The sequence below is a fragment of the Bos mutus genome, chromosome 10 (genome assembly GCF_027580195.1).
Source record: "Bos mutus isolate GX-2022 chromosome 10, NWIPB_WYAK_1.1, whole genome shotgun sequence".
NCBI classification, from domain to species: domain Eukaryota; kingdom Metazoa; phylum Chordata; class Mammalia; order Artiodactyla; family Bovidae; genus Bos; species Bos mutus.
In genome coordinates, this window is record NC_091626.1 from 15,566,414 (window position 1) to 15,593,514 (window position 27,101).

The 27,101-nt window shown below is 41.2% G+C and overlaps 1 protein-coding gene across 2 annotated transcripts in view; it reads left to right on the forward strand.

Annotated features, from left to right (window-relative positions):
• The first annotated feature begins 9,841 nt into the window (after positions 1-9,841).
• Positions 9,842-27,101, forward strand: part of GLCE (glucuronic acid epimerase) — a 109,680-nt gene continuing 92,420 nt past the window's right edge. For both annotated transcript variants that reach the window (XM_070377349.1, XM_070377351.1), the window contains exon 1: positions 9,842-10,035. The gene's annotated coding sequence lies outside the window, so the exon portion shown is untranslated. The remainder of the gene's footprint in view (positions 10,036-27,101) is intronic.

Genomic DNA, 27,101 nt, shown 5'->3' on the forward strand with positions numbered 1-27,101 from the left:
ACCTGAAAATTGTTGTTAATTGTTTCATGGATGTATAAAACATCCATAGTTGTGTTCAGTTACTTGTCTCATGGATGTATACCTCATCAACTGGTCTTCACAGCTGTCATGTTTATTATCATGTACCAAGCATCTGGCAGAATGCTGGGCTCATAGTAAATATCTGTAGAATACATACATGACCAATCATAAGTACTTTGTAGGTAGTAATCGTGAGTACTTACTAATCCTAAGTACCATGCCTCTACGTCAAAACTTCATCAAGAGTTTCCTTATTTATTATTTGGTAATTTAAAAACTAATTAGCTCTGCCCTGCAGAGTGGTCACCTACTGTCAAGGGCCCCTCCTCTTGGGCAGACTCTGTACTTGGATTCTATTCTCATTGGCTCACACTTGCGCTTTCCCAGTTTCAGTCCACCCTGTTAGATCCTACTGGATTAATTTTCCCCAACACTGATCTGACCAGGTGACTCTTTGGCTTAAAAGAGTTGGCTACAGAATAAAGCTCAGACCTCCCCTAGCCTTCAAGCCCACCTGTATTCTGATTCTGACCTAAATTTCTGTATTCACTTATTCTGTAAACTGTTTGTTCCACCATGACATTTTTACTCACTAAGTTTTTGTTTACATTATTTACTTCCCTCAGAAGCACCCCCTTCTCTTCTGTTACCAAACTTCAATCCATGTTAAGAGTACAGCTTATGTCCCATTTTCTCTGTATGACAATCCCTAGCCACCTGTGTTAGAACACGTTCAGCTGTAAGTGATGAGGCTAATATCAAATGAGTTTAAGAAAGAAAAAGAATTTATTGGTTCATGTAATTGATAAATCCAGGTATAGCATTTAAATATGACTTTAATAAAGTAAAATATTATCAGGAATCATTCTGTCTGGATTCTGCTGATTCTTTTGATCTGTTGATTTCTTTCTGAGTTAGTTTTACCAGGGAGTAGGTGACAATAAGTTTCATGGGGAGCCCCATAACGCAAGGTTAAAATCCTACCAGCTTAAAAACCTTGGGAAAACGAACTTCTCGTTGTTAAAAGTTTCAACAAAAGTCCTAAAGAAGGATGGGTCACGTGCCCATCCTGAACCTATTGCTATGGTACTCTGATTAACCTGGGCTGGGTCATTCGTCCATTCCTAGACAAACGGGCAGAGTAAACCTCACAGAACTGCATTAACAGACAATGGGGGTTGGGTGGGTCCCCAAAGGAAAATTTAGATACTGCTACCAGAAGGGGAAATGGAAACTAGTCAGGCAAAAACAACAGCTATCCATTCTACCACTCCAAATGTAAGTGGGTTCTCCTGGCCCTGAATTCCTAAGGCTCTTTTTGTCTACACTGCTTATTTATCACCATGGCCTTGTTTCTCCATGGTCACCATAGCCTCAGACACCACGTCTTAATGCCAGTATTCCAAGCAGAAGGAAGAAGGGAGCAGATGGAGAGAGGACTTTCCTAGAAAAAGGATAGTTTCCCTAGAGACCATCCAGGAAACTTGGATCACGTGGTGAGGAGGCAGGGAAGATGAATATCTGGCAAAGGGGAATGGATGAGCTGAAACTGGATTAGCTCAAACGAGGTTCATTCCTGGGACTGAGAACATTCTGAACAAAGGCAGAGTTCTGTTAGAAAAAAGGAGGGGGTGCGGTTCTTGTTGTTGCCTAGGTAACCAACAGTGACTGCACAGGAGGCTTTTTCATCAACTTACCTGCTAGCAATTACTGCATGCAAGACATGACATGTTTTGGATTCTCATCTCATTTCTATGATTTTCTTTTTTAATGGCAGGAACTGTGGCTTGTATTCTGCATCTTCACAATGCTTTGTACTTAGTAGCCATTCAGTGAATATTTGCTGACTTTAAAAATTTGATGATGAGGTATTGAGAGGAAAGATAGAATTTAGAGTGTTTCTAGGGCCTTGTTTAAAGACTTACTTTTTGCTCTTACTGCTAAAGGAAATGATAGGTCCCACATCTGTGTTACGATTGTTGGAGTAATGGAGCTGCAAATAAATCTCGGGTATATCTTCTCAGCTCTAAGTTATGTTCTGGTCAACTTGTAAAGTATTTTACTCTTTGTATATATGGCCCATCTAGATGGTTCTTACAGATGTAAGATGAATTTAGACAGGCAATGTATGTAATTCAGTTAACTGGTCTCCTTTTTATGTCTTTTCCTCATACTTTATTTAATAGGGAAATTGCTCTCCCACTGAATCTTAATTCACAATGTTAAGACTTCAGAAATACAGTTTTATATTCAAGAAAGAATTTCAATCTTCTTGCTGTCAAATATACTCTGATCTCACATGGGTACTTAATGGTGTCAGGATGTCAATTTCGTTTTGACAGGGCCCCTATAGGTGGAAATTTCAACTTTCTATTCTTGGTTAATATGGATGGGTAAGAGGATGTTTGAGGATATTTCCACCTCTATTTTTATAGAAACATATACTTTTCCATAAATTTGTATGACAGCAGTATGTTTGTGAAGCACTCTCAGCTTCTGAGAGTGGAAAGTTTCCTTCCTGCTCAAGACCTGCTATTAACTGCCTCCAAATGACTCCATGATTATTGCAGTCTCCCAATTGTTGTGATGCTCTTAATAGTCTGAAGGCCCTGGAATCTTTATTTCCACCAAGAAATGATTTCTTCCACTTATTTTTGGTGTAGTACCACTAATGCCACTTGAATTTTAGATACAGCCATTATGTCTACAAAGCCATTGTACCTTGCTCTTGAGGTAGTGTTACTGCCTGATGTGAGTTTTTAGATGTTTGTCCAGGAGTAGGATTAGACTATACTATTCTCAACACTTTTGTATTATCTATTGATGCATAACAAATGATGCCAAAAGGAAGTGACCTCAAACAACAGACTTAAAACCTGAACCTAACACAACTTTGTAAATCAACTATATTGCTGTTCAGTAGATGAGTCATGTCTGACTCCTTTGCGGCCACATGGATTGTAGCCTGCCAGGCTCCTCTATCCATGGGATTTTCCAGGCAAGAATACTTGAGTGGGTTGCCTCTTCCTTCTCCAGGGGATCTTCCTGCCCCAATGATTGAATCAGCTTCTCTTGCATTGGCAGGCAGATTCTTTACCATTAAGCCACCAGGGAAGTCCCCCAAATCAACAGTATTTCAATTAAAAAAAGAAATAGACACATGTTATCTCACACAATTTCTGTGTGGAATTGGGGAGAGGCTTATCTGCGTGGTCCTGGCTCATATGGTTAGTTCAAGGTGTTGGCCTTGGGTTGCAGGCATCTGAAGGCTTAACTTAAGCTGGACTGGGCCTTCCATGATGGCAAACTCAAACATAGCTGTTAGCTGGAGGCCTAAGTGTCTTGCCATGTTGGCCTCTGCTTAAATGTCCTATGGCATCGCAGCTGGCTTCCTCCAGAGTAAGTGATCAAAGAGAGAGACTAAGGAATAAGCTGTAATGCCTCTTATGACCTAATCTCAGAAGTCATATCCTGTCACTTCTGTTAACGTTCTCTTTGCTAGAAGTGAATCACTCACTTGGTCATGCCCACACTCAAGGGGAAGAGCTCTGCCACTTTAAGGGAGATGTATCAAAAGTTTTGTGGATATATTTAAAAAGGAGATAGTGGAGGACAGGGAAGCCTGGCGTGCTGCAGTTCATGGGGTTGCAAAGAGTAGACAAAACTTAGCGAGTGAACAACAACCACCACCACCACCACCCTCTTGATTCTCCCCCTTGTAACTAGGTATTTGCAAAACAAAGCAAACTCAGAGGTTTAGACTGTGGACAGCAAAATGGATAGATGAATACTGCTTTCTCAGTCTTGGGGTAATTCATGTAGAATTTCAGCCTTGTAACCTTAACAGTTAGGTGCTCCTCCAAAACTTGAAAACTTGAAAAGGGAGCGGAGGTGGGGTCTGGGAGAGCCAAATTTCTTCTTCCAGATTCTCCAATGATACTGTCTTCTATGCCCCTCATGAATATGCAGTGGCCAGGTGAAAGCTTTCCCAGTGCATGCTCAGAGAGGGGGACGGCAGTAAGGATGGAAGGGACAGAAAGAAATAGAAGTGTTGGATTGCACTCACCTGGACTAATGGGTTGGACACACGCAGCAGATGGTAGGACCTGAGTAAGAAATTAGCTGGTTCTGTCCTGTTGCTGGTTGGCGAAGACCAGCCACAGATGGGGGAGCAAGAGTGAGGTTATGAGTAGACATTGGTCCTGGGATTAAGAAGTGCCAGAGCCTTCTGCTGAAATCATCCGCAGCACCGCCAAGAGATATACAGGATCCGTGGGCAGAATTCAAGCCTTGGATCTTGAAAACAGAAACCATGGTGGTTCTGGCTCCCTGGCAGTTCTTAACACACAATGTGCTGGTACAGCACTTGGTACCAGATGGAGAGGTTGCGAGGATAGGGCATGACTCTGAGGCCACAGAGCAAAGCATCATGCCACAAAGACAGATGGTGAGAGGGGTGCCCCTGTCTGTGGTGGCTTACTGCCTTTTTGGTACTCAGCCTGCCTGTGTACCCTACACACTGGGCCTCTTCAGGAGCTTCTATTTCCAAAGCATTTTAATTTAGAAGTCAAATGTGAGTATTCCAAGCTCCAATCTAGCCTAAGAGTGCTTCACAGCTTTTCTCTTTTCTCACATTTAGAGACATCTAGGTTTCTGATACACTGATAAATAAGGGAGTTATAGAATAGTACACTTTGTGAAACAAGGCACTGGAAAGAAGATGCCACAAAAGGAGAGAGTGGAGTCAAGAATAGAGTTTTCTTTCCAGTACATTCCTGCCATTAAGATACCAGTGCAAGGGCTTCCATGGCAACTCAGTGGTAAAGAATCCACTTGCCAATGCAGGAGACACAGGTTCGATCCCTGATTGAAACCTTATGGCGTGGTAGCTGACTTCCTCCAGAGGTTTCCACTAGAGTGAGTGATCCAAGAGACAGACTAAGGAAGAAGTTGCAATGTCTCTTATGACCTAACCTCGGAAATCATACATTGTCAATAATTCTGCCATGTTCTCTTTGCTGGAAGTGAATCACTCACATCCAACAAGATCCCACATGCTGCAGAGCAACAAAGCCTACACGCCACAACTATTGAACTTGTGCTCTAGAGCCCGGGAACCACGAATACTGAGCCCATGGGCCCTAGAGTCTGTGCTCTGCAATGAGAGAGGCCACTGCAATGAAAAACCCAGGCACCACAACTGGAGAGTGGCCCCTACTCGCTGCAGCTAGAGAAAAGCCTGCATGCAACAACGAAGATCCAGCACAATTGGATTTTAATTTTAAAATTACAACATTTAAGAAAGATACCAATGCAAGAGGAGGTGGGAAATAGAAAATAAACAGATTTATATTTCAAGAAACAGATATACTATATATGTCATTGCCTGACGAAAGACATGCAGGGGCTCTGCTGCTATCCGCTATCACCTTAGATGCAGGTGGGAGGGGCTTCCTTTTAAGGGGCCCTGCTCTGGTCCTTCTCCAGCTGTATTCCTACACAGGAGTCCCTCAAACCAAAGCCAGCTGCAGCTGAATTCACCCCTTTAGACCTCGTTCCAGGTAACTGGAAGGCAAAATTCTCTGCCCCAATGGTCCTGAGCCTGCTTCCAGGGCTTTTATGAGCTTCCTCCCCTAGATCTGAAGTATAAACTCCTGGACTCATGGAATGGCTGCTGCTGCTGCTGCTGCTAAGTCGCTTCAGTCATGTCCGACTCTGTGCGACCCCATAGATGGCAGCCCACCAGGCTCCCCCGTCCCTGGGATTCTCCAGGCAAGAACACTGGAGTGGGTTGCCATTTCCTTCTCCAATGTGTGGAATGGCTAAGAGATTACAATTTTATAGAGGGAAAAGTGGGAATGGAGCATGGACATGTAGGCTGGGGTACCCGTGGAGTGGGGTTACTTTGCAGCGTGCAGCTGAACTGTGGGAGGCAAAGAGGGTAAGACCACTCTATGTGAGGACCAGCTCTCTTTTCCAAGAAGAAGTCCCAGAATCCTAAGTTTGGACATGGTCTTCCAAGTTGTTAGCTAAGTTTGTCTAGGCAAAGGAAGATATATATAGGACTTCCCTGGTGGTCCAGGGGTTAAGACTCTGAAGTTTCACTACAGAGGACACAAGTGTATATTGTCACCCTGCTTATTTAACTTATATGCAGAGAACATTATGCGAAATGCCGGGCTGGATGAAGCACAAGGTGGAATCAAGATTGCTGGGAGAACTATCAATAACCTCAGATACACAGATGACACCACCCTTATGGCAGAAAGCAAAGAAGAACTAAAGGGCCTCTTGATGAAAATGTAAGAGGAGACTGAAAATTTTGGCTTAAAACTCAACATTCAGAAAACTAAGATCATGGCATCCAGTCCCATCACTTCATGGAAAATAGACAGGGAAACAGTGAGAGACCTTTTTTGGGTTCCAAAATCACTGCAGATGGTGACTGCAGCCATGAAATTAAAATATGCTTGCTCCTTGGAAGAAAAGCTATGACCAGCCTAGATAGCATATTAAAAAGCAGAGACATTACTTTGCCAACAAAGATCCGTCTAGTCAAGGCTATGGTTTTTCCGGTAGTCATGTATGGGTGTGAGAGGTGGATCACAGAGAAAGCTGAACGCTGAAGAATTGATGCTTTTGAATTGTGGTGTTGGAGAAGACTCCTGAGAGTCCCTTGGACTGCAAGGAGATCCAACTAGTCAATCCTAAAGGAAAATCACTTCTGAATATTCATTGGAAGGACTGATGCTGAAGCTGAAATGCCAATACTTTGGCCACCTGATGTGAAGAACTCACTCACTGGAAAAGACCCTGATGCTGGGAAAGACTGAAAGCGGGAGGAGAAGGGGACGACAGAGGATGAGATGGTTGGATGGCATCACTGACTTGATGGACATGAGTTTGAGTAAGCTCCAGGAGTTGGTGATGGATAGGGAAACCTGGCGGAGAAGGCAATGGCACGCCACTTCAGTCCTCTTGCCTGGAAAATCCCATGGATGGAGGAGCCTGGTAGGCTGCAGTCCATGGGATCGCTATGAGTCGGACGCGACTGAGTGACTTCACTTTCACTTTTCACTTTCTCACAATGGAGAAGGCAATGGCAACCCACTCCAGTGTTCTTGCCTGGAGAATCCCAGGGACGGCAGAGCCTGGTGGGCTGCCGTCTATGGGGTCGCACAGAGTCGGACACGACTGAAGCAACTTAGCAGTAGCAGCAGCAGCAGCAGGGAAGCCTGGTGTGCTGCAGTCCATGGGGTTGCAAAGAGTCGGACACGACTGAGTGACTGAACAACTGAACTGAACTGATACATATATATATATATATATATATATGCACACACACACACACACACACACACACACACACACAAAACGTACATATCTGGAGTAGGAAATGGCAACCCACTCCAGTATTCCTGCCTGGAAAATCCCAAGGACAAGGAAAGCTGGCAGGCTAAAGTCAATGGGGTTGCAAAGAGTCAGACACAACTGAACAACTAGGCATATATATGTTAAATTTATAGTTTGTTAGCTTGTTTTATAACTTTTCATACTATTTAGACATTTGATATGTGAGCCCCCTTGTGTAGACTTTTGTAAGCCCTACAACTGCTAGGGTTGGCTCTGGTATCTCATTTGATACAGAATCAAGTTGAATTAGCTTGGCCTGGTTTTTCAAGGCCTTTTACTATTGGTTCTTCCCTAAACTTACCTTCCACTACTCTTCTGCAGGAATCCTCCGTGGGCCAGTCTGGTCCACTCAGATCCAGGCTTGGCCTACATCCTCTCCTCTGTGCTCAGGTTCACTCTATTTTCTCTGAAAAACCTTTGCTTCTGCTCTGCATTTGTATAGGCCAACTACTATTTAAACACCCAGCCTCACAGTCATGTTTCCTCCTCTGGATTCTTCTAACAGCTTGTTTCTGAACCACTCATTGACACTCAAAGTGTGGAACTGTGTGTGGAAGCCATTTTTCTTTTCATGTACAAGGTATATAGCTATAAGCAGATGCCAATATGCAACAGTTTTTAAACGAGGAAAGAGTATCCAAAAAACAAACAAACAAACAGAAGAGTAGCTAAAGAATCTGGAGAAAGTAGTTAGGCAAGTAACCAAGGAGGAGATGGCTGGCATTGTCAAAAGGCTGCAGAGTGGTCATTGGGAAAGATGCCCCAAAATAGAAAGAGAAATGAGGTCCTTTGTGACTACTGAAAGATCAGCCCATTGTGTGGGTGTAAACAGCATTGCAGTAGGGAAAATAAGAGATGAAAAGTAAAGACAACAAAGTCAATTTAAAGAGTTATCTGAAAAGGCAGAGGATGTTGGGTTGTTTTGTTCTGTGCAAAGGATGGAACAAATGTGTCTGTGGGAAAAAAGAGCTAGATTAGAGGGGAACAGTGATATCAGGGAAAGGATAGTTTGATTAATTAAAATCTGGGAATGGCGGCCATCCGGGGCACAGGTGCAGGGATTAACCTTGATCAAGTGAAAGGACTTGTGGTAAAGGGAATGAATGCAGACTATAGGACAGACGTCCTAATCAAGAGACTGGACTTAAGGGTGAAGAAATTGGCTGTCACTATGGAGGAAAGGCTAGGAAAGCCTGAATTTTCTGGAGCAGGTCTAAGATTTCTTACATAGTTGGTCACCGTATGTGTGGATTCAATCAATCATGATATTCAGGGAAAAAATTCCAGAAAAGTTCTAAAAAGTTGCAGCAGCAACTATTTACATAGTATTTACATTCGGACACCACTGAGCAACTTCACTTTCACTTTTCATTTTCATGCATTGGAGAAGGAAATGGCAACCCACTCCAGTGTTCTTGCCTGGAGAATCCCAGGGACAGGGGAGCCTGGTGGGCTGCCGTCTATAGGGTCGCACAGAGTCGGACATGACTGAAGCGACTTAGCAGCAGCAGCAGGTATTATAAGTAATCTAGAGACAATTTAAAGTATATAGGTGATAGGTTATATGCAAATACTACAGTCATTTTTACACAAAGGACTTGAGCGTCCACTATTTTAGTAGCTGCAAATATCCTGGAACAAACACCTCAGGATATTGAGAGAAGACTGTATTTAAATATCATATTCTTCAGTCTTTCTTTCTACATTTATTCAGTGCCCTGAGTGTGCCAGACACTGGTGTTCACAGAGATACAACTTTTCATGTAATTTTGGAATTTGTTATAACGATGACTCAGTGAGATTTACTTTTTACTCTTCTAGAAGGCTTTCAGTATAAATAAACACCAGTCGGAAGGGAGTCTTTTGTCAGACCAGACGACCCGAGCAGGGGTTGAGAAAACACGGGCATCTCAACAATGGCGCCCTGTTAGAGGTGGAAAGGGAGGAGAGGCCCAGAGAAGGGGAAAAACAGGTTTAGACCTGGGTAACCCGAGGAGGGTGCGCCTTCAACCAGGAAGAAGTGTGCCTCTTAAGCACTTCAGGCCGCGCTGTAACCAAGGGTAATAGCGCTTCAGCTCACGGCAGTGTGAAAACCACCTTCTTCCCTAACCAGATAGATCTACGGAGCCTGACTAGGACTAGACAGAAGCCAAGATTCTCCATCCAAGATTCCTTCCCAAGCTCTGCCCCTGACTACTTAAATGTCACTGATCTTGCCCCTAGTTTATTGATGCGGGGCGGGGGAGAGAAGAAGCGGTGAGAGAATCACCTTTCCTATTTTGCGATTGGTAGTATTAGGCTCTAAGTCCCGCCTCCCACGCTGCCGCCAACAGGCTCTCAGAGTTGTCACTCGATTCACTGCATCCGCCCCTCGCCGGGGCCCCGCCCCACTCTGTGGCTGGGATCTCGCGGGAAGAGCGGCGGGTACGGCTGTGTCTCTGTCTCTAAGCTGCGCGCGGAGCGGGAGGGATCTCCTCACACAAGCGCTTCCTCGCGGAGGGGTTGGAGCTGCGGCAGACGCAGGCCTGGGCCGCCCCTTCTCTGCTGCCTCCTTCTCTTCCTCAGGGTTCCCCGGTCCGCTTGCCCTACGACGCTGCCCAGGTGAGGAAGCCCGGAGCGCGTCTCCGCTGAGGAGCGGTCGGGGAGCGGGGACACGGAGCAACCGGGGCAGGCGGGCTCCTGACGGGGGCGGCTCCGCGGGCAGCGCGGCGCTGCCTGGTGTGCGCGAGGCTTGGCGGGGTTCGGAGTGAGGAGGGCGAGGACGCGGTGGGGTGGGATCCGGGTGCGGACGCCCAAGGACGGTGAAGCGGGTGCCAGGGCTTCTCCGTGTTAGGAGGCGGTTTATTGGGGGTCTGGGCTCTCTTCCGGCTTGGGGTTCGGCTGGGTGGCAGCGGTTTGGGTCCCGGGTCTTTGGGGTCGAAGGAGATTTACCAGGATCCTTGAGGTGGTATAGCGGGGTTCCGGGACAAGGGGTCCTTTTATCGCGGTCTCAGGCTCTTTTAGGGACAGAGGATTCAGTTTTAGCAAGGTCCTAGGTCTCTGAAGGGGCAGATGTACGGGGTCTTGGGGGTACTTTGAGCAGGAGTGGGCTTCTTTTCTCACATTCCTGGGATAAAGAAGCAGTGTATTGGGGTTCTGTCTGTTTATCGGGGTCTTCGGGCGGGAGGGCGGTGTATCTGCGTCCTGCAGGGGCCGGGACCGCCTTGGTGGGCTGCTGGGGGCGGAAGGGTTTACGGCGGAGACCAGCGTCTTTATTGGGGTTTCTAGTTTGCCCAGAGGGGGGCGGTAACTTGGCATGGTCCCCAGTTTTTTCGGGGGCGACAGGGCGAGTTAGCGGGTCCCCGGGAGATCTCGAAGGGAGGGCGCGGCTCTGCAGGCGCTGGATCGGCTCGTGGCGGGAAGGGAACTCTGGTGACATCTCGAGTTCACAGTCTGTGGCTGGTCAGCATCCTGGAACAGATCTCTTTCTAGATGAGATTTACTCAATGCTTAGTTGAAGGATTGATTCGTGTTGTTGCCTAGTTGGAGAAATAGTGGGATTGTTCTGCAGTTTTCTTCTCTCTGCCCCGGGATCCCTGTGGGGGCGTGCTGATTTCTCTCCTCTGGGAACCAGAGTGGCAGACAACACCTTAAGTGGGCATGTAGACTTGTAGGTTCTTAAGGCGGCGAATGTCCTCCGGGTGAGCGTGGAAGCCACTGAGGATAGAGAAGGCTGTGCGGTTTTGGCTTCCTTTCCTAGGTTAGGGTCCACTTTGCTGATCCTGCATTATTAGGTCTGTCCTGAAGTCCTGCCCGAGTGTTAGGCAGTCAGGTATGCTGGAAAGTGTGTTCTGGCTTCTCTCTGTCGTTTGAAAAGCATTTGTGTAGAGGAATCGGTTCAAGTTCAGCCTCCAAGTAACGCATTGAAATTCGAAGTTCCAAAGCTAGAGCTTTGCAAAACCGTGGTTTGAGACCTGTAAGGATGGCTAACAGAACACTTTTTAAAGAATCCTGCTTAACAGTTTTATTGTATACAGTTAGTCTTGACTCATATGCAGAGTCCTTGGTAACTAGCCCAAACTTAGATGGAATTCAGATAAAATGACCTGTATACATGCATATGTTCTTTTTTTTTCTTTAAATGTTTAAGTCAGAAAGTCTGCTTTAGCTTGACAGTTCCCCTGGTTAGATAGCTCCTTTATCACAGAGGCCTGTAAATCAAGTCTGATGTGGCTTGATTTGATGGAACCTGTACTTATAGTAATTCTGTAATTTGGGATAAACAGACAAATTTGAGTATGGCAAGGCAGAAAATTTTGCCTGCTTTAATCTTTTTTTTTTTTTTTGAGTGGCAGTTTTCTTTTAATGATATTTCTTTTGATCTTAGAACCAGAAACATTAGTGATAATATATTTAATTCTTGACTTTTATAATCATTTTAAAAAACAAGGCAGCTTCCCTGGTGGTCCTGTGGTTAAGAAGCCACCTGCCAATGCAAGGGACATAGGTTCCATCCCGGAAGACCTGCAACCAAGCCCATGCGCCACAACTGCTGAGACCACTCTCCTAGAGCCTGTGCTGTGCAACAAGAGAAGCCAATGCGATGGGAAGCCCTCGCACCACAGTGAAGACTAGCCCCTGCTCACCGTGACTAGAGAAAGCACATGTACAGCAGTGAAGACCCAGTGCAGCCATAAATAGATAAATTTAAAAATTAAAGGAAAAAAAACAGGGAATTCTATATAGCAATATATAACTCTGAAAAGTTTAAGTGTTTTGGGGTTTTGTTTTAGTTTAGTTTTTGTTTTGGTTGTAAATTAAATCAAAATGCCTGTTTGACTTTTGTAACTATCAAAACTGATCAGTTGAGCAGATGCTTGATAGGAATCACAACCAAAAAAACCCTAAGCAGACCTTTGTTTCCCCATTATTTTTGAAAGCCAATGATAAATTAAGTGGATTTCAGTAACTTTTTAAAAAGGCTGCTTTCATAATTTCTAAGTAAACATACTGATCAACAAGTATTTGATTATCTGCTAGGTGTCACAGCGTGGTGTGTACCTCCATGTACAGTGATTTACAGCTCTCATAAACCTGTATCAAGAGAAAGAGACAACAAATACATAAAATAATTGAGATGCTGATAAGAGAGAAATAGGATAGTTTTGGGGTTCAGCTCACTTAAAAAACATTAACCCCCGATAATATAACTGCTATTAGCATCCTCTGTTATATAAGCATACAATCTGTAAGGATAAACATCAAACTTAAAAGTGTTTGGGGAATTCTTTAGGAGAGAGTTGCAAAGACATGGAAAGGAGTTATTAATTATATGTGCTGTGCTGTGCTGTACTTAGTCACTCAGTCTTGTCCGACTCTTTGGGACACCATGGACCATAGTCCACCAGGCTCCTCCATCCATGGGATTCTCCAGGCAAGAATACTGGAGTGGGTGGGTTGCCATGCCCTCCTCCAGGGAATCTTCCCAACCCAGAGATCAAACCCAGGTCTCCTAAATTGCAGGCGGATTCTTTACTGGAATTATGTGCTTTTATACTATTTGAATTTATTTCAATGAGCAGACATTACTTAGGTGTTAATTAGAGAAGTCTGGAAATTAAAACATTTTGGTCACTGTGCAGATTTGTGAAATGTCGCACAGGCTTTTTGTCAGTGTTGCCACTTCTGTGTGTACTAGTGAAGGAAAAATGTATTTCAGTTATCTAAAATTATAGAAATGGGATGGGGAGGGGAACACAACAGAATAAGAAAAAAGACTAAAGCCCAAATAAAATGTTAAAACATGTTAAAGATGTTGGATCTTTAATTGTATGAAGATAAATTAATCTTTGGCCTTTATTTTAAATTTCTTTTCTTTCTAAAAAAACTTCTTAAAAGTCTTTTTTTAGACTCTCGAGAAGAAAAAGTTGTATTTTTGTGGTGCCCCCTCCTGCTGTGGTGGGGCAGCAGGTCTTTTATTTTGGCACAGGTTTCAGGATGGGATTTTTTTTTTTTGGTCAGACATACGAACATCCAATAGATATGTTTTCTTGTGAGGGATATGAAGCATAAAAATAGTTTTGTAATTCATTATTACACTGCTAAAAAATGATAATACCAGAATGTCTTTTGGATTATCATTCAAAATTCTTAAGTCATAAATGAGACATACTAAACCAGTTTCTCGGAGAAGGCAATGGCACCCCACTCCAGTACTCTTGCCTGGCAAATCCCATGGACGGAGGAGCCTGGTAGGCTGCAGTCCGTGGGGTCACTAAGAGTCGGACATGACTGGGCGACTTCACTTCCACTTTTCACTTTTATGCATTGGAGAAGGAAATGGCAACCCACTCAAGTATTCTTGCCTGGAGAATCCCAGGGACGGGGGAGCCTGATGGGCTGCCGTCTCTGGGGTCGCACAGAGTCGGACACGACTGAAGCGACTTAGCAGCAGCAGCAAGCCAGTTTCTAGAAAGGAAATCATAAGACATGAAATTCTGGTCTCAAACTGTGCTACTAACCATATGATCTTGGATAATTCCTTAGTCTTTCAGGGCCTCAGTTTCCATACATATAAAATGAAAGAAAGAGCAGTCCCTGTCAGTAATCAATATAAACTCTAATGCCAGGGTTTATATTCCATGGTTTTTATATTGCAGATCTACAGTATTACATGTACAAAAACCGATAGATGCTATAAGAGTAGCTAGTTCCCAGGGTACAACTAGTTCCATGTAATTTTTATTTATCATACCTAATTTTAGACCTCTTCTTTTTTAAGATATATAGGAACTATTTAATTCAAGAATATACATTCATGAAGGTAAATGACTTTCTTTTGATAATTTAGCTTTATCTGTTAAAGCTAAATTTTATCTATTATTTTTCTTTCTGATCCCTGGTTCTGTAATGGAGTATCTCTATGATAATGTAATGTCCTTATTTAATTCTGTGTATAGAATGAGGTCTCTAGTGACCCCCTTTACACTACTGCCAAGGTAATTTTTCTAAAATGCAAATATGTTCAGTGTTTTTTTCTTAAAACATACTTCTCCCTTAACTACAGTATTTAGTTCTATGGTTACAAGGCTCTTCATCATCTGGCTCATCTCCTGTATTTCTACCATCATACATCTCAAGCTCCAACTGTATTAATACCATCAGTTTACTGAAAGAGCCATACCGTTTCCTAACTCAGAACCTTCTTATATATTCTCCCTCCTACTCAGAATGCCTTTCCTTCTCCTATCTTGCTGACAGTCTACCGATTTTTCAAGATATAACTTAAGTGCTACCTACTTTTTGACTCTTCTGTGTGCTCTGGTCCTCCCTCTTCCAGCCCCACTGAGTTATTTACTATGTTTTGTTCATTCTTTCCCTTTGTTTATTAGTATGCTGTAATTACGTATGTGTCTCTCTTCCAGGACTCAAAAGCAGGTGTATATTTGTCTTACTGGGGCTTCCCAGGTAGCACAGTGGTAAAGAATCCACCTGCCAATACAGAAGACACAAGAAACGTGGGTTCAATCCCTGGGTCAGAAAGATCCCCTAGAGTAGGAAATGGCAACCTGTTCCAGTATTTTTGCCTGGAAAATTCCATGGACAGAGGAGCCTGGTGGGCTATAGTTCATGGGGTCACAAAGAGTTGGACACGATTGAGCATGCATGCACGCACGCACACACACATTTGTCTCATTATTTATTGAATATCTATTGCTTATTTTACACAACTGGCTCCCATCACAGATTTGAACTCTGAATGTCTGAATTAATTGCAGATCTCAGTATTGCCCTATTTTTCTAAAATGTTGGGCTTTCTAAATTATCTTGTTCTCTTGCCCCTATGACTGCAAACTAATATTAGGTCTATAGTACTTACCCTCATATTTAAGAAGAGAGGTTACCAGCACTGTAGGAGTTAGGTGTTAACTGTTAAACTTGCAGAAAAGTCATGCAGAATTTTGAGGCGAACACTAATCACAATATCTAAAATTGCTAGGGGAGAAGGCAATTGCTAGGAGAGTTGTGAACTGATTTCAGTATTTCAGATCTTGTACATCAGTGATTTGGTGGATATTTTACCATTTCTGCTTTCTGTACAGGAAATGATTGTTGCTGATGTATATGGGTTTTTATATTGGTTTAATAGTTTCTTTATATACATTGGGCTTCCTGGGTAGCTCAAACGGTAAACAATCTGCCTGCAATGCTGAAGACCAGGGTTCAATCCCTTGAAGGAGGGCATGGCAACCCACTCCAGTATTCTTGCCTGGAGAATCCCATGGACATAGAAGTCTGTCTGGCAGGCTGCAGTCCATGGGGTTGCACAGAGTCAGACATAACTGAGCGATGAACACTTTCACACTTTCACTTTACATACATTACCTTTCATTCTCAAAACAAATCCTAAAAATTTAATTTTCTCAAGAAGTTAAGAAGCAGGCTATAACTAGCTCCAGGTCTGTCTAAATCCAGATTCTGTGCTTTTTAGAAATACTACATTGATTCATGTTGATACTTGGCAGAAAACAACAAAACTTTGTAAAGTAATTGTCCTTTAAACTAAAAAAAAAAATACTACATTGCTTTCTGTATATGAATTCTTAGTGTATTTATAACTATTAATAGATATTTTACTCATTTTATAAATTTAAGAAGTAGATTATAAGGTTTATCCATTCAGCTTTTTTGAAAAAAAGCTGAAGTAGAACATTTGAAATTGATTGGAGTTTAGAGACCACTTAATCCAGCTCCTAGAGTTAACATGTGAGGAAACTGGCATACACGAGAATAGTTAAATGACTTATTCAAGATCACACAGCTTTGTACTTGGTTAAGATTTGTTGTTGTTATTAAGCTTGTTATGACCATTGGTGTTGTAAAACTATTATTTGAAAGAAAAGCAAGTGCCTGATTCTCGCCCCACCCTCCCACTCCCAAGGCCAAGGAAAAAAGCCTAGAGTGGCTTTCAGAAAAATGATGATAAGGATCTCAGAGTCTTAAGGACATGGCTCAGAGAAAATCCTGACTTTGGATTATGACACATGGAGACATCTCATTGCCTCTTCACTCACATAGTTCCCTAGACTTGGTTTCTTTCCTTCCTCTTTTTTATTTTCAAAAATATATTCATAGCTTACTGATCTCCCTGATCAAGTTATTAGCAGCAGCCTAATAACCAGTAACTGTTTACATGCCAACCATGTAACTAATAGGGATACAGAAAAGCATAAAATCTAGTCAATGCCTTGAAGAGGCTTAGTTTATTGGGAGTGGGAGGCAGTAAGTATTTAACTGCAATGCAGTATATAAAGATGCAACTCCAGAAGCTCAGAAGAAGGTAAATGTGGACTGCGCTAGTGGTTGTAGAAGTTTCTATGTAGAAAAGATTTGGTTTAAGTTAGTGTTTAAATGAAGAGTTGGAGGGAAAGACTAAGGAAAAGAATATCTGGCCGTGTGTGTAATTTTTTTTTTTTTAGTGTAACCCATGTTCACATCCCTTCAGCTGCAGTGGCCTCCTTGTTGTTTTGGAAGGCCTGGAACATATTCTTCCAGATATCTGTATGTCTCCCTCCCTTCCTTCCTTCAGGTCTGAATTAAGGTATCACCCCTTCTGTAAAAGTCTGCCTTGTTAAAATTACAGCATCCCTCCCATGCATACCCTTCTATCCCTTTTCCTTGCTTTGTGTCTTTTTTTATGCTTTCCTGGAGTCCCACATGGAGAAGGCAATGGCCACCCATTCCAGTACTCTTGCCTGGAAAATCCCATGGACAGAGGAGCCTGGTGGGCTGCAGTCCATGGGGTCGCACAGAGTTGGACACGACTGAAGTGACTTAGCAGTAGTAGCAGCAGTCCCACATACTTTGTGTTTTTATTATCTTTCTACTATATATCCCCTACTATAACATAAGATCCATGAGGGCAGGGATTTTTACCCATTTTATCCCCAGCACCCAGAATGTTACCTGTTACAAAGTAGCTGCTCACATATTTGTTAAATGAATACAACAATCAAACTTTAAAGCAGTAAGATTGTTTGATCTAACCTCCCTCTTTCTTGCTGGCTGGCATGGAGCGAGAGGAACTTTCTTTTCCATTAAAAAATTTTTTTTCCTAATACTTAAATTGTATACAGTATATAAATCATGATATAAGAACGTCTACATATGTCATTGTGTAATCACCAAGAACAAGTATAGAATACTTCTATGACCTTAGCAATTTTTCTTATTCCTCCTAGTCAGTACTTCCCAAAGGTAACCACTATTCTGACTTCTATCACAATAGATTAGTTTTGTTTTTCTTGACTGAAGTGACTTAGCAGCAACAGCAGCAAACTTCGGATAAATGGAACCAAATCATTTTTTAAGTTAGCAGGACTTCATTCTTTTTCATTGCTGTGTAGCATTCTATTGTATGAATATATATGTATATGTACATATGTGTTGTTGTTGTACTGTTTATAGACATTTGGGCTATTTTCAGGTTTTAACTTCTAGGAACAAAGCTTCTAAGAACAATTTTGTACCTATCTTTTTGTGGACATAAAGATTCATTTCTTATCTAAAATAGTTAACCTTTCTGTGTATGTGTGTGTGTGTGTGTGTGTGTGTGTATAGTGCTGTTGTTATTTAGTCACTAAGCTGTGTCCAACTCTTTTGCAACCCATGGACTCTAGCCCACCAGTCTCCTCTGTCCATGGGATTTCCCAGGCAAGAATACTGGAGTGGGTTGCTATTTCCTTCTTCAGGGGATCTTCCTGACCCAGGGCTTGAACCCACATCTCCTGCATTGACAGGCAGATTCTTTACCACTGAGCCACCAGGGAGCCCATATATAGAAAGATAGATACATCTTCACATAAAATTCTTAATTCCGTGTGGTCCTTAGCACATGCTGAAAAGTGAAAGTGTGTTAGTTGCTCAGTCGTGTCTGACTCTTTACAGCCGCATGGACAGTAGCCTGCAGATTCTTCTGTTCTTGGGATTCTCCAGGTAAGAATACTGGAGTGGGTTGCCATTCCTTTCTCCAGAGGAACTTCCTGATCCAAGGATTGAACCCAGGTCTCCTACTTGCAGGCAGAAGCATCTAGCACATACTAGATGATCATTACATGATTGAAGATAAATTATTGACTAATCATGTACTGTAAGATGATCTCAAACTTATTAAAAAATGTTGGAGAACAGCTTCTGGTCCATATTTTTGTTCTTACATCTGACATAAAACATGTAGCACTTAACTTTGTCCAGATTCTACACATTTCTCTTTCCTTTCAGTTAACTTTTTTAAAAACCATATTGTTTATTAGTTGCTGCCCCTTTTCCAGAAGATGGGTGAAATATATCCAGAAAAGAGAAAATTTAAAATAGTTAATTTTAAGGTGTGAGTTTCAGAACTGGTTGACAGTTTTTTATTTTCTCAACATTAAAATGTCATTTCTTTTCAACAATTTGGTTCTACTATATGTATTTTATATATATGTGTGTATATATTATATATATGTGTGTGTGTGTGTGCATATATATATATATTTTACTATTCTATACAGTTTGAAATCATTTATATGAATGCATAAGTTATGTTTTGGGATATGTCAAGTAAAGGCTTTCTTTGATTGTGTGCGTGCTTAGTCGCTCAGTCGTGTCCAACTCTTTGAGACCCAAGGACTGTAGCCCGCCAGGCTCCTCTGTCCATGGAATTCTCCAGGCAAGAATACTGGAGTAGGTAGCCATTCCCTTCTCCAGGGGACCTACTTGACCCAGGGATTGAACCCAAGTCTCCCACATTGCAGGCAGGTTCTTTACCATCTAAGCTACCAGGGAGTAATTTTAGAAATGGCTTTAGTTGGTGAAGAATGCAAATGAGAGCCCCTATGGTAATAAAAGAGATCATGAGAAATATTTTTCTAATTTTGGGGAAGCTTTCAGTTCTCTTTTGAAGTGATTTCTTAGCTAAGACTTGAAAGATGAGTAGGAAACAAGGTGGATGAGATACTCAGCAGGGAATGGGGTAAAAGCACTGTAGGTGGGGAGCTGCATTTGCAGAGGGAGAGCAGGATAGATTTGGGAATCTGCAGACAATTCAGGAGGGTTAAAGCATGTTTTTCAAGCTGTAGTGTGAGTATGAATCTCCTGGAAGGAGTGCAGCTCAGGAATTTGGAGTTCTTACATGTTCACAGGTAGTGGAGATGTTGTGGTTCCAGGATCACACTTTGCAAACCACTGGGCCGGAGCCTGGGAAGCAAGAGAGAAGGAAGGAGTTGGGAGTGAAAGCAGGGACCATATCATGGAGGATCTTATAACTAATATAAGGAATTTGAACTTAAGCAGTGGTATCCTACTGAAGAGTGCTAAGCAGAAAGGTGAGCTTATGAGATTTTTTATTTTCTTGGGGGCAGTAGTGGTGGAGTAGTGGAAATAATCTTTCGAGGTAAACTCAATCTCCATTTGAAACTATACAGATTAATGTCTGAGAAATTACAGTTAACCCATCCATTAATAATTACTGTTTCTTCCCACTAGCAGATTCAGTTCTTTTAAAGGGAAAGTTTGGTTTTATTTATTAATTTAGATGTTATATGTTTAATCAGTTTTTTCTTCCAGGGATATTCTTGTTTGTAATAAAATAAGTATTATTACAATTTAACTCATAATTACATTGTTAACCTTGTTTGATAGAATTTGATTTTTGTTCATGTTGTACTGTGTAATAGTCCAGAGTCTTCTTTTTTATTGATTAAAAAATAACCTAGCCGGTAGTGCTTATTGTATAGTAGGAGTGATCTTAATGATACTTAGTAATTTGAGTTAGGTTCTCATCAGCTTTCATAAATGTTATTAATTAGAAAGTTTTATTTCATCTGTTTAAATATCACATCAGTTTTGCAGTATTATAAACTTAAGAATGTGTGTGTGTATAGCTTGTTTTTTCCCGCCTAATTTTATAGGTTTCTAGGGACTCATTTTAAATACTTGGAGAAATGCAAAACACAAAATCTAATGCTTCAGCTCAAATATAAGCTTAACTAACATAATGGTACACAGTCTTCCTCATTCCATGAATATATTGACTCATTTGTATACTATTTATCCTCCTATCATGACTTTATATAATAAAATTTTCCTACTTTGTTAAAATTGCTTCAAAACTGAATTTTTAATAGCAGCATAAAATTCTGTTGAATGAATGTGTAATGATTTAACCATTCCCAATTATTGAATATTTTTTTCCTCTTCGGAGAACACTGAAGAAAATCTTTGTGCAGAAATGTTTCTCCATACTTGATTATTTTCTTAGGATAAGAATAAAAATGTTTAGTCAAAAGCTAAGACCTTAAAAAAATTAAACATTGCCATATTATTATCTAGAAAGGTTATCCCAATTTACATACCAGTATCAGTATTACTCTTACAAACCTTTTCTAGGGAATTCCCTGGCAGTCTAGTGGTTAGGACTCCAGGTTTCCACTGTAGAGGGCATGATTTGAGTCCCTGGTCAGGGAACCAAGATCCCTCATGCTGTGTAGTGTGGCCCCCAAATAAATAAATTAAAAAATTTTTTGAATCCAAATTTAATAAGCAAAAATGATCTGACTTTGTATTTCTTTGATTATAATTGAAGAGCATTGCAAAAATTTTTTTAAAGTTACCCATTAAATGAAAAAATTTTAAAAAGAAAACCACATGCATTATTTATAAGGTAAAATATTTTAACTAGAATTAATGTTTTATTATAGTAGTTTTTTCTGTTAATAGATACATTAATTTCTTGAATAGTTATTTAAAAAACTTACAAAATTCAAGGACCCAAACAGTTGCCCCAGAGACAACTACTGTTACCACTTTTTTATAGGTACTTCCAAGGTATTGTAAATCAAGTGTGTGTGTGTGCCAAAACATTAGACAAATTATAGAGAACATTCATTAAAATACTGTCTAGTTCAGATGTGGTATTGTGTACTAAATTGTGTACTAAAAATTAGAAAGGGTCTAAAAATGATTAGTATCTGGCTACTGGCCCAGAAGGAAGAAAAGCAGGGTCTGGCAGCATTTGGCTGTAATTTTCTATAAGACAAGTGGCCTTAGCTCTTTTTATTATTGGATCAATTCTTTGACAGTAGCACTTCTGTTTATAGTACTGATTCTGTAGTACTATTCCAAAAAGGAAAGCCAAGTTTTTGAAAATTAGACAGTTGATGCCTGAAAGAAACTCTTCAAAGTACAAAAGCTATTTTGAGATACTTAGGGGCAAGATACTTTGTCCTTAGGTATTTTAGGATTTCTTTGGCAAGTACAGTTTTAGCAGAATTTTCATGACTTTGTTGCTTAACAGTGAAAGTTTGAGCTTGAATAGTTATAAATGAAATTCATCATTTCCCTGAACTCTTATTTCCTAATTCGAAAACCAATCAGCCATGATACAAAGTATTTTAAAATATACTTTTAAAAGATTTTCATGCTAATAGTTTAAGTACTAATTTGTCTCATACAGTCAAAAATCTTTTTGAGCTTGACTTGGAGGCTGCTGCTAAATAAATGATTTGAGCAATAAGAATCAGAAGGTTTAATTGATTGTACAGAACTTTAGAGCTTTAGGGAAAGGATGATTGCTTTGGGGAGAGATTTTTTTTTTTTTTTTAAGCCCTTGTTTCTAAAAATAAAATTTTAAATGTCTAAAAAAAAAATTAAAAAAAATTGTTTACTGAATACCAACTCTTTGGGGCCCAAGATAAGTTAGGGGTATTATGAGAGTTTCTATTTGCTGGAATTCATGTCTCCTATTTCAGATTAATTATAAGGCTGTAAATGCTGCTAAAGAATTTGCACCTACTAGTGGTTGGTAATATTTGAGTGGTTTTAAGAAAACCTTCCCTTGTGACTCAGCTAGTAAAGAATCTGCCTCAGCACGGGAGACCTGGGTTTGATCCCTGGGTTGGGAAGATCCCCTGAAGAAGGGAAAGGCTACCCACCCCAGATTCAAAAAGCTCAAAAAGATTCTGGCCTGGAGAATTCCATGGACTGTATGGTCCATGGGGTCTCAAAGAGTCAGACATGACTGAGTGACTTTCACTTCGTTTTAAGAAAACCAGAGGCAGGAAAAGATCTTCTTGATTAAAAAAATTTTTAATTTGGAAATAGTTATATATCTGTATATATATTACAGAATATAGAGAATTGCATAGTATAAAGAATTCCTGTATACCTTTCACCCAGCTTTCTCCTAATGTTAACATCTTGTGTAACCATGGCAGATTTATTAAGAATGAGGAATTAATCCTGATTTTTAAAAAGAATACAACAAACTTTTTTTTAACACCTGTTATAAAAGAGTGTTTTGGCTGCTGATACACAATGTTGGAAAAGAAGTAAATGTTGCGGGTAATAATAATAAACTGATGATCTTAGTGTCATTCCTGAACAAATTCTCAGATTATTGAACATATATATTTTGGTATATAATATTTTATATATTTTGGTTTATTTTGGTATATATTTAGAAGACACTAATCACTGGGAGCCAGCTTGGGGTCACAGAGAATAAGTCATGCCACACTAGCCTCACTTGTGGTGCTAGTGGTAAAGAATCCACCTGCCAATGCAGGAGACATAAGAGACATGGTTTCGATCCCTGGGTCAGAAGGATCCTCTGGAGGAGGGCATAGCAACCCAATCCAGTATTCTTGCCTGGAGAATCCCATGGACAGTGGAGCCTGGTGGGCTACAGTCCATGTAGTCGCAAAGAATCAGACACGACTGAAGTGACTTAGCACACACGTAAACTGGTAGGTACATCAGGAGATGCTCTAGCCATAATATATTTAGAATTATAGCTACGTTTGTTGGATTTTAAATTTTGTTCAGGGTAGACTTAAACACCTTATGTAGATTGCCTCATTTAGCCCTGTTTTACAAATGAGGAAAAGGACCGCAAAAGTTATACAGATAGCATTTGATAGCCTTTTATCATATTTTTGTATGATGGCTGAGATTATCAGCTTCTCATAGCAAAATTTAGGCTTAGACTAAAGAAAGTGGCGAAAACCCCTAGGCCAGGCAGGTATGACTTAAATCAAATCTCCTATGAATATACAGGGATCAGATCTAGTAAACAGTGTGCCTAAAGAACTATGGATGGAGGTCTGTAATATTGTACAGGAGGCAGCGAACAAAACCATCCCAAAGAAAAAGAAAAACAGGACAGCAAAGCAGTTATCTAAGGAGGCTTTACAGATAGCTGAAGAAAGAAGAGAAGCAAAAAGCAGAGGAGAAAGGGAAAGGTACATCCAACTAAACTCAGAGATCCAAAGAAATAGCAAAGAAAGACAAGAAGGCCTTTTTCAATGAATAGTGCATAAAAATAGAAGAAAACAACAGAAGGGGAAAGACTAGGGATCTCTTCAGGAAAATTGGAAGTATCAAGGGGACATTTTGCCCAAAGATGGACACAATGAAAGAGAGAAACGGTAGAGACTTCGTAGATGCAGACGAGATCAAGAAGAGATGGAAAGAATACATAGAAGAACTGTGCGAAAAAGATCTTAACGAATCGGATAACTATGATGGTGTGGTCTGTCATCCAGAGCCAGACATTCTGGAGTGTGAAGCGTTGTGGGCCTTACGAAGGACTGCTGCCAATAAAGCTAGTGGATGCAATGGAATTCCAGTAGAGCTATTCAAAACCCTAAAGGATGATGGTATCAGAGTGTTGGCATTCAATATGTCAGCAAATCTGGAAGACCCAGCAGTGGCCATAGGACTGGAAAAGAGCAGTCCTCATCCCATTTCCCAAGAAGGGTAGTATTAAAGAATGTTCAAACTGTTGGACAATTGTGCTTGTCTCCCATGCTAGTAAGGTCATGCTTAAAATCTTGCATGCTAGGCTTCAGCATTATGTGAACCACCAACTTCCAGATTTACAAGCTGGGTTTAGAAAAGGCAGAAGAACCAAAGATCAGATTGCCAACATTCGATGGATCATAAAGAAAGCAAGGGAATTCCAGAAAAAAGAATCTTCCTCTGTTTCATCGACTATGCTAAAGCCTTTGGCTATGTGGATTATAACAAACTCTGGAAAGCTCTTACAGAGATGAAAATACCAGACCATCTTACCTGTCTTCTGAGAAGCAGCAGGTAGAACCCTGTGTGGAACAACTGATTGGTTCAGGATTAAGAAAGGAGTAGGACAGGGCTGTCTGATGTCACCATGTTTATTTAACCTGAATACTGAGCACATCATGAGAAATGCTGGGTTGGATGAGTTACAAGCTATAATCAAGATGGGAAACATCAACAATGTCAGATGTTCTAGTGCTCTAATGGCAGAAAGCAAAGAGGAACTAAAGAGCCTCTTGATGAGGGTGAAAAAAGAGAGCGAAAAAACTGGCTTAAAACTCAGTATTAAAAAAACTAAGATCATGGCATCAGGTCTCATCACTTCATGGCAAATAGAAGGGGAAAAGGAGGAAGAAGTGACAGATTCCTCTCTTGGGCTCTAAAATCATTGTGGATGGTGACTGCAGCCATGAAATCAGAAGACGATTACTTCTTGGCAGGAAAGCTGTGACAAACCTACACAAGTTGTTGAAAACCAGAGACTTTACTTTGCCGAAAAAGGTCCGTATAGTCAAGGCTATGGTCTTCCCAGTGGTCACGTACAGTTGTGAGAGCTGGACTGTAAAGAAGGCAGAGTGCCAAAGATTGATGTCTTCGAACTGTGATGCTGGAGAAGACTCTTGAGATCCCTCGGACAGCAAGGAGATCAAACCAGTAATGGTAATGAAACACCAAAAATCTATAATAGACACACACACACACACACACACAAAGAAAAGAATCCAGATATAATCCAAAGAATTTATCTTTGTTCAATTTAGTATTCATTATATTGCCAGAAGCCCTGAAAGTGAAAGTGGATCAGGCTGTCCAACTTTGCAAGCTCATGGACTATACAGTCCATGTTTTCTCTAGGCCAGGATACTGGAATGGGTAGCTGTTCCCTTCCCCAGGGGGTCTTCCCAACTCAGGGATCGAACCCAGGTCTCCCACATTGCAGGGGTATTCTGTACCAGCTGAGTCATTCAGTTCAGTCGCTCAGTTGTGTCTGACTCTTTGCAACCCCATGAACTGCAGCACGCCAGGCCTCCCTGTCCATCACCAACTCCCGGAGTTTACCCAAACTCAGGTCCATTGAGTCGGTGATGGCCATCTAACCATTTCATCCTTTGTCGTCCCCTTCTCCTCCTGCCTTCAATCTTTCCCAGCATCAGGGTCTTTTCAAATGAGTCAGCTCTTCGCATCAGGTGGCTAAAGTACTGGAGTTTCAGCTTTAGCATCATTCCTTCCAAAGAACACCCAGGACTGATCTCCTTTAGAATGGACTGGTTGGATCTCCTTGCAGTCCAGGGGACTCTCAAGAGTCTTCTCCAACACCACAGTTCAGAAGCATCAATTCTTCGGTGCTCAGCCATCTTTATAGTCCAACTCTCACATCCGTACTACTGGAAAAACCATAGCTTTTTAATACTGCTGTCTAGGTTTGTCATAGCTTTCCTTCCAAGGAGCAAGCATCTTTTAATTTCATGGCTGCAGTCAGCATCTGCAATGATTTTGGAGCCCAAGAAAATAAAGTCTGTCACTCTTTACACTGCTTCCCCATCTATTTGCCATGAAGTGATGGGACTGGATGCCATCCCTGGTCTTTGGTTTTTGAATGTTGAGTTTTAATTTAAACCAGCTTTTTCACAATCCTCTTTCACCTTCATCAAGAAGCTCTTTAGTTCCTCTTCACTTTCTGCTGTAAGAGTGGTGTCATCTGCATATCTGAGGTTGTTAATATTTCTCCCGCAATCTTGATTCCAGCATGTGCTTCATCCAGCCTGTCATTTCGCATGATGTGCTCCGCATCTAAGTTAAATAAGCAGGGTGACAATATACAGCCTTGATGTACTCCTTTCCCAATTTGGAACCAGTCAGTCGTTCCATGTCCATTTCTGTTGCTTCTTGACCTGCGTATAGGTTTCTCAGGAGGCAGGTAAGGTGGTATGGTGCTCTTTTTATACTTACTGAATTTTTCTTTTTGGTCAAGAGTGTATTGTAAAAAGTTTTTTTTGTTTTTTTTTTTTAAATTTTGAAGTAATTATAGCTTCATAGGAACTTCCAAAATTAGTATAGAGAGGTCCTACGTATCTTTTATCCAATTGCCCTCAATGGTAACATTTTAAATAACTGTAATACAATATCAAAACCAGGAAATTGACATTAGTACAATCTACAGATCTTACTCCTGTTTGACCAGTTTTGCATATTTTCATTTGCATATATGATTCTTTGCAATTTTATCAAGTATGCATACATTTTCAGTTGCTTCAGTTATTCTCATGCTTTGCAACCACGTGGACTGTAGCCTGCCAGGCTCCTCTGTCCGTGGGATTCTCCAGGCAAGAATACTGGAGTGGGTTGCCATGCCCTCCTCCAGGGGATCTTCCCGACTCAGGGATTGAACCCACATCTCCTGCAGCTCCTGCATTGCAGGTGGGTTCTTACTGCTGAGCCACGGGGGAAGCCCCTTTATTAAGTGTAGCTCTGAATAATCACCATCACAATTGAGATACAGTACTATTCCATCACCAAAAAGATCCTCTAACCTCTGCCAACCACTTATCTGTCTCCATTACTGTTTTGTCATT